Genomic DNA, 12,351 nt, shown 5'->3' with positions numbered 1-12,351 from the left:
CATAGGTACTGTTGTGTGTGTTGAGTGCTGTGTTGGTCTCCCTTCCCTAGGCATGTTTGAGTAGACTTCAGGGGACACAGAGCCATGGTCAGCCTCTGTTTGCAAGTCATTGCATTTGGAAATAGTTTGGTGCCTTTGCCTCAGATTTCCTAGATCATACTGTGGTAGATGAGAAAAGTGTTCTATGTTAACTTTAGAGTAAAAGGCAATTTTCTGCCCACTCAGAATTAGAAAGTAGCTTCTAAAACTTCTCTTGTTCACTTTCTGTGTTCACTTTTGGTTTTATTTGAAACTTTGGGGCCTTGGAGATTAGTTGTGAAGATCTTGAAGTTTACTGAGTAGGTTACACTGGCCTGGTGAGAGGAGCTCTGAGTCAACTTCAGCAGCTTCAGTGTTTAACAGGAAGTGTCTGATGCAAATTTGATATTTCAGACCTGAAACTTCTTTCTCTCTCTCTTTGGTGGGAGGGGTTTGCATTTTTAAACTGGGTGTCTCGAGAGAGAGAGGTAAATAAAATTCAAAATGGCATAGCAGCTAGGGTTCACAGCTTTGCTGCATGACTTGTGATGGTACCCGGAAGTCTTATCCTTCCTTCCCCTGGACCTTTGTACCCCACTTAGAGGCCAGGAGGCCAAAGTCCATTCTGTGTTCAGACTTCTGTTCTACTGTGGCTTCACCCTGTTCTTACCTGAGGTTTATATGCAAGATAGAAAAATACCTAGTTTAAAAAGGTGAAAGTCTTAACTCTTATTTCTTTAATCATGTAGTATTTTATTTTATTTATTTTTTTTTAATTTTTTTTAAATTTTATTTATTTATTTCAGAGAGAGAGAGAGAATGAGAGATAGAAAGCACGAGAGGGAAGAGGGTCAGAGGGAGAAGCAGACTCCCCGCCAAGCAGGGAGCCCGATGTGGGACTCGATCCCGGGACTCCAGGATCATGACCTGAGCCGAAGGCAGTCACTCAACCAACTGAGCCACCCAGGCACCCAATCATGTAGTATTTTAATTCTACCCAGTTCCTTTTATTACTTTATAAATCTTCTCTTGAGAATATATTCTGTAAACCCGAAGATCAGATTCTCAGAAGGTTGGTGCTGTCAGCAAAGGCAGAGTGATCTTTCAGGGTCCCTCTTACCTTGAAGAGGTCATCAGAGTCTGAGCTTCAACTTTTCAGTCTCTGTTTTTTGTCAGTCCTAAGTATGGATCCATTTCAGGGATGAACTCCCATTTCCAAGCTCATAATATATATAAAGTTATATATAAATCTAGAATGCTGATACATTTTGTATGCAATTTCAGCAAGTTCCACAAAAGGCAGTCTGTTCTCTGCTATATCACTAGTGTTAGTTCAGTGCCCAGGATGTTAGGTGCTTAGCAAGTATTTGAATACATGATTTATTCCCTGTCAGTTCTCTCCTCTGTAAATATAATACCACCTATCTCCTTGATTGTTTTGAAAATTTTGAGAATGTTATAAGCACTTAGTATTTGCCACAAAGTAAGCATTCAGTAAATTTCTCATCAAAGATTGGATAGCTGTTTTTATTTTCTTTTTTGTTTTGTGAAATGAAACAGCAATTAAGAATTGCTACAAATACTTGTTTTATCCTTCCTCCATTTTGGGGGGAATTAATTGAAATAAAAAATGTATATTGAATGCTCATTATGTGGGTTGCAAACACCATGTTTGTGTCATACAGAAACCTTCAATCCAATGAAAGAAATAGGCTTACAAAATGACTATATAATAGAAGGCTGCTTATGGAGCTATCAGAAAAGGCACAGCAGGGCTGAGAGCATCCTACAAAGGGGGAAGTTCAGCTGTCAAGAGGGTGAAATGGCTATTTGCTAACAAACTAATGCTTATGATGAACAGGAAAGCAGTAGGAAATATTCCTGAATCATAAAAGTTATGGCTTAAAAGGTATAATTTCATAAAAGTTATTTTGTTTTCATTACCTCATTCTAATTCTTTGAAAATTTATCATCTATTTAAAGTGTCACACGGCAACTCAGAATTAATCAGAATATTTAATTAGAATATTCTGTTCTTCATACAATTTTAGATAAACACATTTTAAACTGTGTTACCAAGAATAATACAGTTCTACCAAGTGACATCCTTTCGTTGTATAAAAACTAAAACTAAAAATTAACTATTGTCTTTTTTTTAAAGTATTTTATGAGATTTTAAAAAGATCTGGAAAATGAATAGAAAAGTAAGGCACTGACATGGAGCTTTTTCTCTTTAAGGAAGTAAACTTTTCTAGTATAGTGTGGTCAGTACTTACTTAAAAATGCAGATGGGAACAGAGCACAGCTGATTCTGTACTATTTAAACACCATGTTTGTATAGGGCACTTCTTAAATGGTAACTTTATCCTGCAAATTCTGCTTTTATTGTTTTGTCAATCCAATCTCAGTGTGGAAATGGTTAAATTGCAATTTGTCCACATGATGGAATATTTTGAAGCCATAAAAATGTTTACAATAGGAAATGCTTATAAGTGAAAAGAACAAAATACGAAAGTATTTATAGCATAAGCAAACTACACATGTAAGAAAATGAATAATAAAGGCCCAAGAGGCAACACTCTTGTTTATAAAATGATATTGTTTTACGTTGGATTTCAGTGATTACTAGAGAGATTGAGGTTGTTTCACATAGATTTTTGCCATTTGGTTCTTTTTTTATAGATTTTTGGTTTGTTTGTTTTTTTTTAATTATTGATTTGTAGGAGATCTTTATATATTCCGGATACTAATTCTTTGTCAGTTATTATGTTACATATATCTCCGCAGAGAGACAGTGCCATCTTTGTGACCAAACTAAGTTCCCATATATACCTTAGATCTGGGAATTTTCAAAACCAGTCCTCGATCCTTTTTTTAAATAGACTTTTTACTTTTAAGATTTATTTATTTTAGAGAGAGTGGGGGTGGGGATGAGCAGAGGGAGAGAGAATTCTGAAGCAGACTCCCTGCTGAGTGCAGTGCCTGACACAGGGTTCTATCCCAGGACCCTGAGATCAAGACCTAAGCCGAAACAAAGAGTTGACTGCTCAACCAACTGAGCCACCCAGGTGCCCCTAAATAGACTTACTTTTTTTAGAGCAGCTTTAGGTTCACAGCAAAACAGAGTGCACCAGAGGGACATGTTTGTTACAGTTAATGAACCTACATCATTATCATCACAAGTCATAGTTTACATTAGGGTTCACTCTTAGTTTTATATATACTGTGGGTTTAGACAAATGTATAATGATACTTATTCACAATTATAGTATCATACAAGATAGTTTCACTGCCTCCTAAAATCTTTGCCTATTCACCCCCCTTTTCCCCCTAACCCCTGGCAACCACTGATCTTTTTACTCAAGTTTTGCTTTTTGCAGAATGTCACAGAGTTGGGAGTCAAGACACTATATCCCATTCTCATAGTGGTTTCTTTCACTTAGTAGTATGTATGTTTCCTCCATGTTTTTTCATGGTTTGGATAGTTCATTTCTTTTTAGTGCTAAATAACATTCCATTCTCTGGATATACCACGGTTTGTTTATCCATTCACCTACTGAAGGACATCTTGGTTGCTTCTAGGTTTTGGCAATTATGAATAAAGCTGTTACAAGCATCTATGTGCAGTATGGACATAAGTTTTCACCCCTTTGGCTTAATGCCAAAGAGAGCAGTTGCTGCATCATAGGAAAAGAGTATGTTTAGTTTTGTAAGAAACTGCCAAACTGTGTTCCAAAGTGGCTGCACCATTTTGCTGGATCTTTTGTAGCAGTCCTTCTAAGCTGCTCTCCTCTCACGTTTTATTATAAGCAGCAAGAAGAAGGTAGGTGGCAACTTCAACATTTTGACTGGAAATCTAGCTAGGTTATTCGGTTCTTTTGTTAAATTTTCTACCTTCCACATTACTGTAGGTGACAGTGTTGTTAAATGTCCTGCCACTGAGTAACAACCACCTTTCTCCAGTTGCCAATAACATGTTCCTCACTTCCCCTGAAGCTACTACTGGCAGCCTATTTAATGGCTGTCAGACTTCTAATAATCTATTCAAGGAACCTTAGGCTTTCCCTAATATTGCTCAAAGTCCTTCCAGCTGGGCACCTGGGTGGCTCAGTCAGTTAAGCATCTGCCTTCAGCTCAGGTCATGAACCCAGGGTCCTGGGATCGAGTCCTGCATCTGGCTCCCTGCTCTTCAGGAAGCCTGCTTCTCCCTCTGCCTCTCTTTTAAATAAAATCTTAAAAAAAAAAAAAAAAAAGTCCTTCCAGCTTCCACCTACTGCTCAAGTTCTAAAGCCATGCCTACAATTTGAGGTGTTAGGGTGGTAACACTCATGTTACCCAAGTCTTTATTAGTTATCTACTGTTGCATAACAATTTATCAAAATTTAGTGGCTAAAGCAGTGAACGTTATTCCGTAGTTTCTGAGGATCAGGAATTTGGGGGTGGCTTTGCTGGGGCTAGAGGATCCACTTTCAAGATAGCTCATTCATATGGCTATTAGCAAGAAGACTCCGTTCTCTGGTTCTTGGCAAAAGGTCTCAGTTCCTCAAGACAGGAACATTTTCACAGGGCTTTTTTAGTGTCCTTGGGGCCTGGCAGCTGGCTACCTGCAAAGCGAGCAGTCCTAGAGCATACAAAAGAAGCTGCAACGTGTTTTGTGATCTTGTCTTGCAAGTCAGACACCATCACTAAAGCGGTATTTCTCAGAAGCAAGTATAGCTCACAGTCTCGGAGGGGAAAAAAGCTCCACCATTGCATGGGAGGAGTGTTGAAGGATATGTGGCAATTTGTTGAAACTACCATGCTGCTTTTATATTTTTTTAAATATTTTTTATTTTTTATTTTTTATTAGAGTACAAGCAGGGGAAGCGGCAGGGAGAGGGACAGGGAGAAGAAGCAGGCTCCCTGCTCAGCAGGGAGCCCAACATGGGGCTTGATCCCAGAACCCTGAGCTCACGATCTGGGCTGAAGGCGGCCGCTTAACCAACTGAGCCACCCAGGCGCCCCAGAAACTGTCACACTGCTTTTAAAAGGAACAAAATGAGAGAAGAGAGTCCAAGATGGTGGAGGAGTAGGAGACCTTCGTTTAGTCTGGACCCAGGAATTCAGCTAGACAGCTAGCTATCAAATCATTCTGAACACCTATGAACTCAACCAGAGATGGAAGAAAAGAATAGCAGCAACTCTGAACAGAAAAGCGACCACTTTCTGGAAGGTAGGACGTACGGAGAAGGGAATCCGAGGCGATATTCGGGAGGATAGACGGCGGGGAAGGGGGCCTCCGTCAGCCACTACCGGCAAGTGATAGAGCCGCGGAGCACAAAATCCGAACGTTTAGAAGTCGGCTCCGCTGAGGGACATCGCTCCAGTGGCTAAGCAGGGGGTGGAACCCTCACGGGACAGTGTGGTCTCAGGACCCTCGGGGTCACAGAAAGATCGGGGGTGCCTGAGTGTGGGAGAGCTCCCAGGTATTGGAGCGACAAGCCGGCTGCAGAGACGGAGCCCAGGCGCGGGCTCTCAGCTCGGGGTTGCCATAAACCATGATCCGCAGCACAGTCGGGCCACTGCTCCTCCAGCAGGGACCCAACAAGTGGCAGATCCGGGGAGACTCCCCTTCCTCCCCCGGGAGGAGTGGCACGAAAGTGCACCACAGAGATCTACTGGGTTTGGAGACTCCACACGGGGTCGGGTGCCAGAGATAGAAACGCTCGGTCACAGGCCAGGTGAGCACCGAGTGCGGCCGGAGACCGGGGAGACGGTAGACTGCTTTTCTCTGGGGGCGCACTGAGGAGTGGGGCCCCGAGTTCTCAGCTCCTCCAGGTCAGAGATTGGGAGGCCACCATTTTCACTGTTGTCCTCCAAAGCCGAACGGAAAGCTTGCAGGGAATAAAAGCTCCTGAGAGCAAACCCGAGTGGATTACTTAGCCCTGACCGGCAAGGGCAGGGCAATTCCGCCTATGGCAAAGACTTTTGGGAACCATGGCAACAGGCCCCTCCCCCAGAAGTTCAGCAAGAACAGCCAGCCAAGACCAAGTTTACTGATCAATGAGAACGGCAGAACTCCAGCGCTAGGGGAATACTGCACATAGTATTCATAGCTTTCTTCCCCATGATTCTTTAGTCTTTCAACTTTAGTTTTGTTAAATTTTCTTTCATTTTTCTTCTCTCCTTTTTCAACCAATTTCTTATTTTATCAGCTCCTTTTTAAATTCTTTTTTAATTTTCATTTTTACAGTTACAGTCTATCCCTTCATTGTAATCTTATATTTGTGTGTGTGTATATATATACATTTTACATATATACACATATATATTATATATATATATACTTTTTCTTTCTTTAAAATTTTGGGGTGGAGTTTCTTGTAACAGACCAAAGTACACCCAAAATCTAGTGTATGGCTATGTTCTATTTACCTGTCTGATCATATTCTCTTTTTTTTCTTCTTCCTTTTTTGTTTTGTTTTTTTAAAGTCTTTTTTAAATTTCATCTTTACAGTTCCATTCTATCCTTTCAGTGTACTTAATTTTATTTTTGTGTATGTAACTTTTTCTTTGTTTACAATTTTGAGATGTGGTTTTCTCTAACAAACTAACCAAAATACAATCAGGAGGTAGTGTATTGCTCTGTTCTGCTCACCTGTCTGTTTATATCCCTTCCTTTTTTGTTGTTGTTTTCTTTCTTTTTGTTTTTTCTTGTCTTTTAATTTCCATTTTTACAGATAGATTCTACCCTTTCATTGTATTTAATTTTATTTTTATACATATGTAAGTTTTTCTTTCTTAACAATTTTGGGTTCTAGTTTTCTAAAAAACAGACCAAAATACACACAGAATCCAGTGTATTGCTCTACTCTGCTCACCTGTCTGATTATATTCTCTCTTCTCCCATCCCCACCCCCTCCCCCCCCGCCCGGTTTCGGGTCTTTTCTGATTTGTTTAGTGTATATTTCTCTGGGGTTGTTGTTGCCATTTTAGTATTTTGTTCTCTTGTTTATTAATTCTAATCTGGACAAAATGACAAAATGGAAAAACTCACCTCAAAAAAAGAGAACAAGAGGCAGTACCGACTTCCAGGGACCTAATCAATATGGACATGAGTAAGATGTCAGAATTAGAGTTCAGAATAATGATTATAAAGATACTAGTTGGGATTGAAAAAAGCACAGAAGACACTAGAGAATCCCTTTCTGGAAAAATAAAAGAACTAAAATCTAACCAAGTCAAAATCAAAAGGGCTGTTAATGAGATGCAATAAAAAATGGAGACCCTAACTGCTAGGATAAATGAGGCAGAAGAGAGAATTAGTGATAGAGAAGACCAAACGATGGAGACTAAAGAAGCTGAGAAAAAGAGATAAACAACTATTGAATCATGAGGGGAGAATTCGAAGAATAACTGATACCATAAAGCAGAACAATATTAGAATTGGGATCCCAGAAGAAGAGGAAAGAGAGAGGGAAGAAGGTATATTGGAGCAAATTATAACAGAGAACTTCCCTAATGTGGGGAAGGAAACAGGCATCAAAATCCAGGAGGCACAGAGAACCCCTCTCAAAATCAAAAATAGGTCAACACCCTGACATATAATAGTGAAACTTACAAATCTCACAGACAAAGAGAAAATCCTGAAAGTACTTGGGAAAAGAGGTCTGTAACCTAGAAGGGTAGAAACATTAGATTGGCAGCAGACATATCCATGGAAACCTGGCAGGCCAGAAAGGACTGGCATGATATATTTAGCATGCTAAATGAGAAAAACATGCAGCCAAGAATACTTTATCCAGCTAGGATGTCACTCAAAATAGAAGGAGTGATAAAAATCTTCCAGGACAAACAGAAAATAAAAGAATTTGTGATCACCAAGCCAGCCCTACAAGAAATATTAAAAGGGGTCCTCTAAGCAAAGAAAGAGACCAAAAGTAACATAGATCAGAAAGGAACAGAGACAATATACAGTAACAGTCACTTTACAGGCAATACAATGGCACTACATTCATATCTCTCAATAGTTACTCTGAATGTAAATTCCAGTCAAAAGACACAAATGTAAATACCCAGTCAAAAGACACAGGGTATCAGATTGAATAAAAAAGCAAGATCATCAATATGCTGTCTGCAAGAGACTCATTTTAGACCCAAAGACACCTCCAGGTTGAAAGTGAGGGGGTGGAAAACCATTTATCATGTTGATGGACATCAAAAGAAAGCTGGGGTGGCAATCCTTATATCAGACAAATTAGATTTTAAACCAAAGACTATAATAAGAGATGAGGAAGGACGCTATATCAATAATTAAAGGGTCTATCCAACAAGAAGATCTAACAATTGTAAATATTTATGCCCCTAACAAGGGAGCAGCCAATTACATAAGCCAATAAATAACAAATTCAAAGAAACACATTATAATAATACAATAATAGAAGGGGACTTTAACACCCTCCCCCCTCACTGCAATGGACAGATCATCTAAGCAGATCAACAAGGAAATAAGGGCATTGAATGACACACTGGACCGGATGGACTTCACAGATATATTCAGAACATTCCATCCCAAAGCAACAGAATACACATTCTTCTCTAGTGCCCATGGAACATTCTCCAGAATAGATCACATCCTAGGTCACAAATCAGGTCTCAACTGGTACCAAAAGATTGGGATTATTCCCTGCATATTTTCAGACCACAATGCTTTGAAACTAGAACTCAATCATAAGAGGAAACTTGCAAAGAACTCAAGTACACGGAGGCTAAAGAGCATCCTACTAAAGAATGAATAGGCCAACCAGAAAATTAAGAATTTAAAAAATTCATGGAAACAAATGAAAATGAAAACACAACTATTCAAAACCTTTGGGATGCAGCAAAGGCGGTCCTAAGAGGGAAGTATATAGCACTACAAGTCTTTCTGAAGAAACAAGAAAGGTCTCAAATACACAACCTAACCCTACAGCTAAGGGAGGTGGAGAAATAACAAATAAAGCCTACACCCAGCAGGAGAAGAGAAATAATAAAGATTAGAACAGAACTCAATGAAATAAAAACCAAAAGAACAGTAGAACAGATCAACGAAACTAGGAGCTGGTTCATTGAAAGAATTAATAAGATTGATAAACCCCTGGCCAGACTTATCAAAAAGAAAGGAGAAAGGACCCAAATAAATAAAATCGTGAATGAAAGAGAGATCACAACCAACACTAAAGAAATACAAACAATTATAAGAACATATGAGCAACTATATATATGCCAACAAATTAGATAATCTGGAAGAAATGGATGCATTCCTAAAGATGTATTAACTATGAAAACTGAACCAGGAAGAAATAGAAAACCTGAACAGACCCATAATCAGCAAGGAAACTGAAGCAGTAATTAAAAAAAAATCTCCCAACAAACAAGAGCCCAGGGCCAGATGGCTTCCCAGGGGAATTCTACCAAACATTTAAAGAAAAATTAATACCTATTCTTCTTCTTATTTTTTTTAATTTTTAGAAGATTTCATTTATTTGTTTTTGTGTGAGAAAGAGAAAGAACGAGCATGAGTGGGAGGGAGGGGGCAGAGGGAGAAGCAGACTCCCCACTGAGCGGGGAGCCTGATGCAGGACTCGATCCCAGGCCCCTGGGATCATGACCTGAGCCAAAGGCAGATACTTAACTGACAGAGCCACCCAGGTGCCCAGTACCTATTCTTCTGAAGAATTAAATTAAATATTAAAAGACCCCTTTTAATATTTCAAAAATATTCTATTCAAAAAATAGAAATGGGGGGCGCCTGAGTGGCTCAGTCATTAAGTGTCTACCTTCGGCTCAGGTCATGATCCCGGGGTCCTGGGATCAAGTCCCGCATCGGGCTCCCTGATTGGCGGGAAGCCTGCTTCTCCCTCTCCCACTCCCCTGCTTGTGTTCCCTCTCTTGCTGTGTCTCTCTCTGTCAAATAAATAAATAAAATCTTAAAAAAAAAAAGAAATGGAAGGAAAACTTCCAAACTCTTTCTATGAGGCCAGCATTACCTTGATCCCAAAACCAGACAAAGACCCCACCAAAAAGGAGAATTACAGACCAATATCCCTGATGAACGTAGATGCAAAAATTCTCACCAAAATACTAGCCAATAGGATCCAACAGTACATTAAAAGGATTATTCACCATGACCAAATGGGATTTATTCCTGGGCTGCAAGGTCGGTTCAACATCTGCAAATCCATCAATGTGAGTATACTCCGTTAATAAAAGAAATGACAACAACCATATGATCCTCTCAATAGATGCAGAAAAAGCATTTGACAAAGTACAGCATCCTTTTTTGATTAAAACTCTTCACAGTGTAGGGATATATCATAAAAGCCATCTATGAAAAACCCACAGCAAATATCATTCTCAATGGGCAAGAACTGAGAGCTTTTCCCCTGAGGTCAGGAACACGGCAGGGATGTCCACTATCACCACTGCTGTTCAACATAGTACTAGAAGTCCTAGCCTCATCAATCAGACAACAAAAAGAAATTAAAGGCATCCAAATCAGCAAAGAAGAAGTCAAACTCTCACTCTTTGCAGATGACATGATACTTTATGTGGAAAAGCCAAAAGACTCCACCCCAAAACTGCTAGAACTCATACCAGAATTCAGTAAAGTGGCAGGATAGAAAATCAATGCACAGAAATCAGTTGCATTTCTATACACCAACAATAAGACAGAAGAAAGAGAAATTAAGGACTTGATCCTATTTACAATTGAACCCCAAACCATAAGATACCTAGAAATAAACCTAACCAAAGAGGCAAAGGATCTGTACTCAGAAAACTATAGAATACTCATGAAAGAAATTGAGGAAGACACAAAGAAATGGAAAAACATTCCATGCTCATGGATGAAATAACAAATATTGTTGAAATGTCTATGCTACCTAGAGTAATGTACACATTCAATGCAATCCCTATCAAAATACCATCAACTTCTTTCACAGAACTGGAACAAATAATCCTAAAATTTGTATGGAACCAGAAAAGACCCCAAATAGCCAAAGGAATGTTGAAAAAGAAAACCAAAACTGGTGGCATCATAATTCCAGACTTCAAGCTCTATTACAAAGCTGTAATCATCAAGACAGTACGGTACTGGCATAAAAACAGACACATAGTTCAGTGGAACAGAATAGAGAACCTAGAAATGGATACTCAACTCTATGGTCAACTAATCTTCAACGAAGCAGGGAAGAATATCCAATGGAAAAAAGACAGTGTCTTCAACAAATGGTGTTGGGAAAATTGGACAGCTACATGCAGAAGAATGAAAGTGGACCATTTCCTTACACCTTACACAAAAATACACTCAAAATGGATGAAAGACCTAAATGTGATGGATTCATTAAATGAATCCATCAAAATCCTAGAGGGGAACATAGCAAACTCTTCGACCTCGGCTGCAGCAACTTCTTGCTAGACACATTGCCAAAGGCAAGGGAAGCAAAGGCAAAAATGAACTGTTGGGACTTTATCAAGATAAAAAACTTTTGCACAGCAAAGGAAACAGTTGACAAAACCAAAAGACACCTGGCAGAATGGGAGAAAATATTTGCAAATGACCTATCAGATAAAGGGCTAGTATCCAAAACCTACAAAGAACTTATCAAACTCAACACCCAAAGAACAAATAATCCAATCAAGAAATGGGCAGAAGACATAAACAGACATTTCTCCAAAGAAGACATCCAAATGTCCAACAGACACATGAAAAAGTGCTCAACATCACTCGGCATCAGGGAAATCAAAATCAAAAGCACAATGAGATTCCACCTCACACCAGAGTGTGGCTAAAATTAATAAGTCAGAAAACGACAGATGTTGGCAAAGATGTGGAGAAAGGGGAACCCTCCTACACTGTTGGTGGAAATGCAAGCCGGTGCAGCCACTCTGGGAAACAGTATGGAGGTCCCTCAAACAAATTGAAAATAGAGCTACCCTATGACCCAGCAATTGCACTACTGGGTATTTACCCCAAAGATAGTGTAATGATCCGAAGGGGCACCTGCACCCCAAAGTTTATAGCAGCAATGTCCACAATAGCCAAACTATGGAAAGAGCCCAGGTGTACACCAACAGATGAATGGATAAAGAAGATGTGGTATATATATACAACGGAATATTATGCAGCCATCAAAAAAATGAAATCTTGCCATTTTCAATGACCTGGATGGAACTAGAGGATATTATGTTAAGTGAAATAAGTCAATCAGAGAAAGACAATTATCATATGATCTCACTGATATGTGGAATTTAGGAAACAAGGCAGAGGATCCTAGGGGAAGAGAGGAAAAATGAAACAAGATGAAACCAGAG

Source organism: Zalophus californianus, chromosome 2, assembly GCF_009762305.2.
Source record: "Zalophus californianus isolate mZalCal1 chromosome 2, mZalCal1.pri.v2, whole genome shotgun sequence".
NCBI classification, from domain to species: Eukaryota; Metazoa; Chordata; class Mammalia; order Carnivora; family Otariidae; genus Zalophus; species Zalophus californianus.
Note: the sequence above shows the minus strand (reverse complement) of the source record.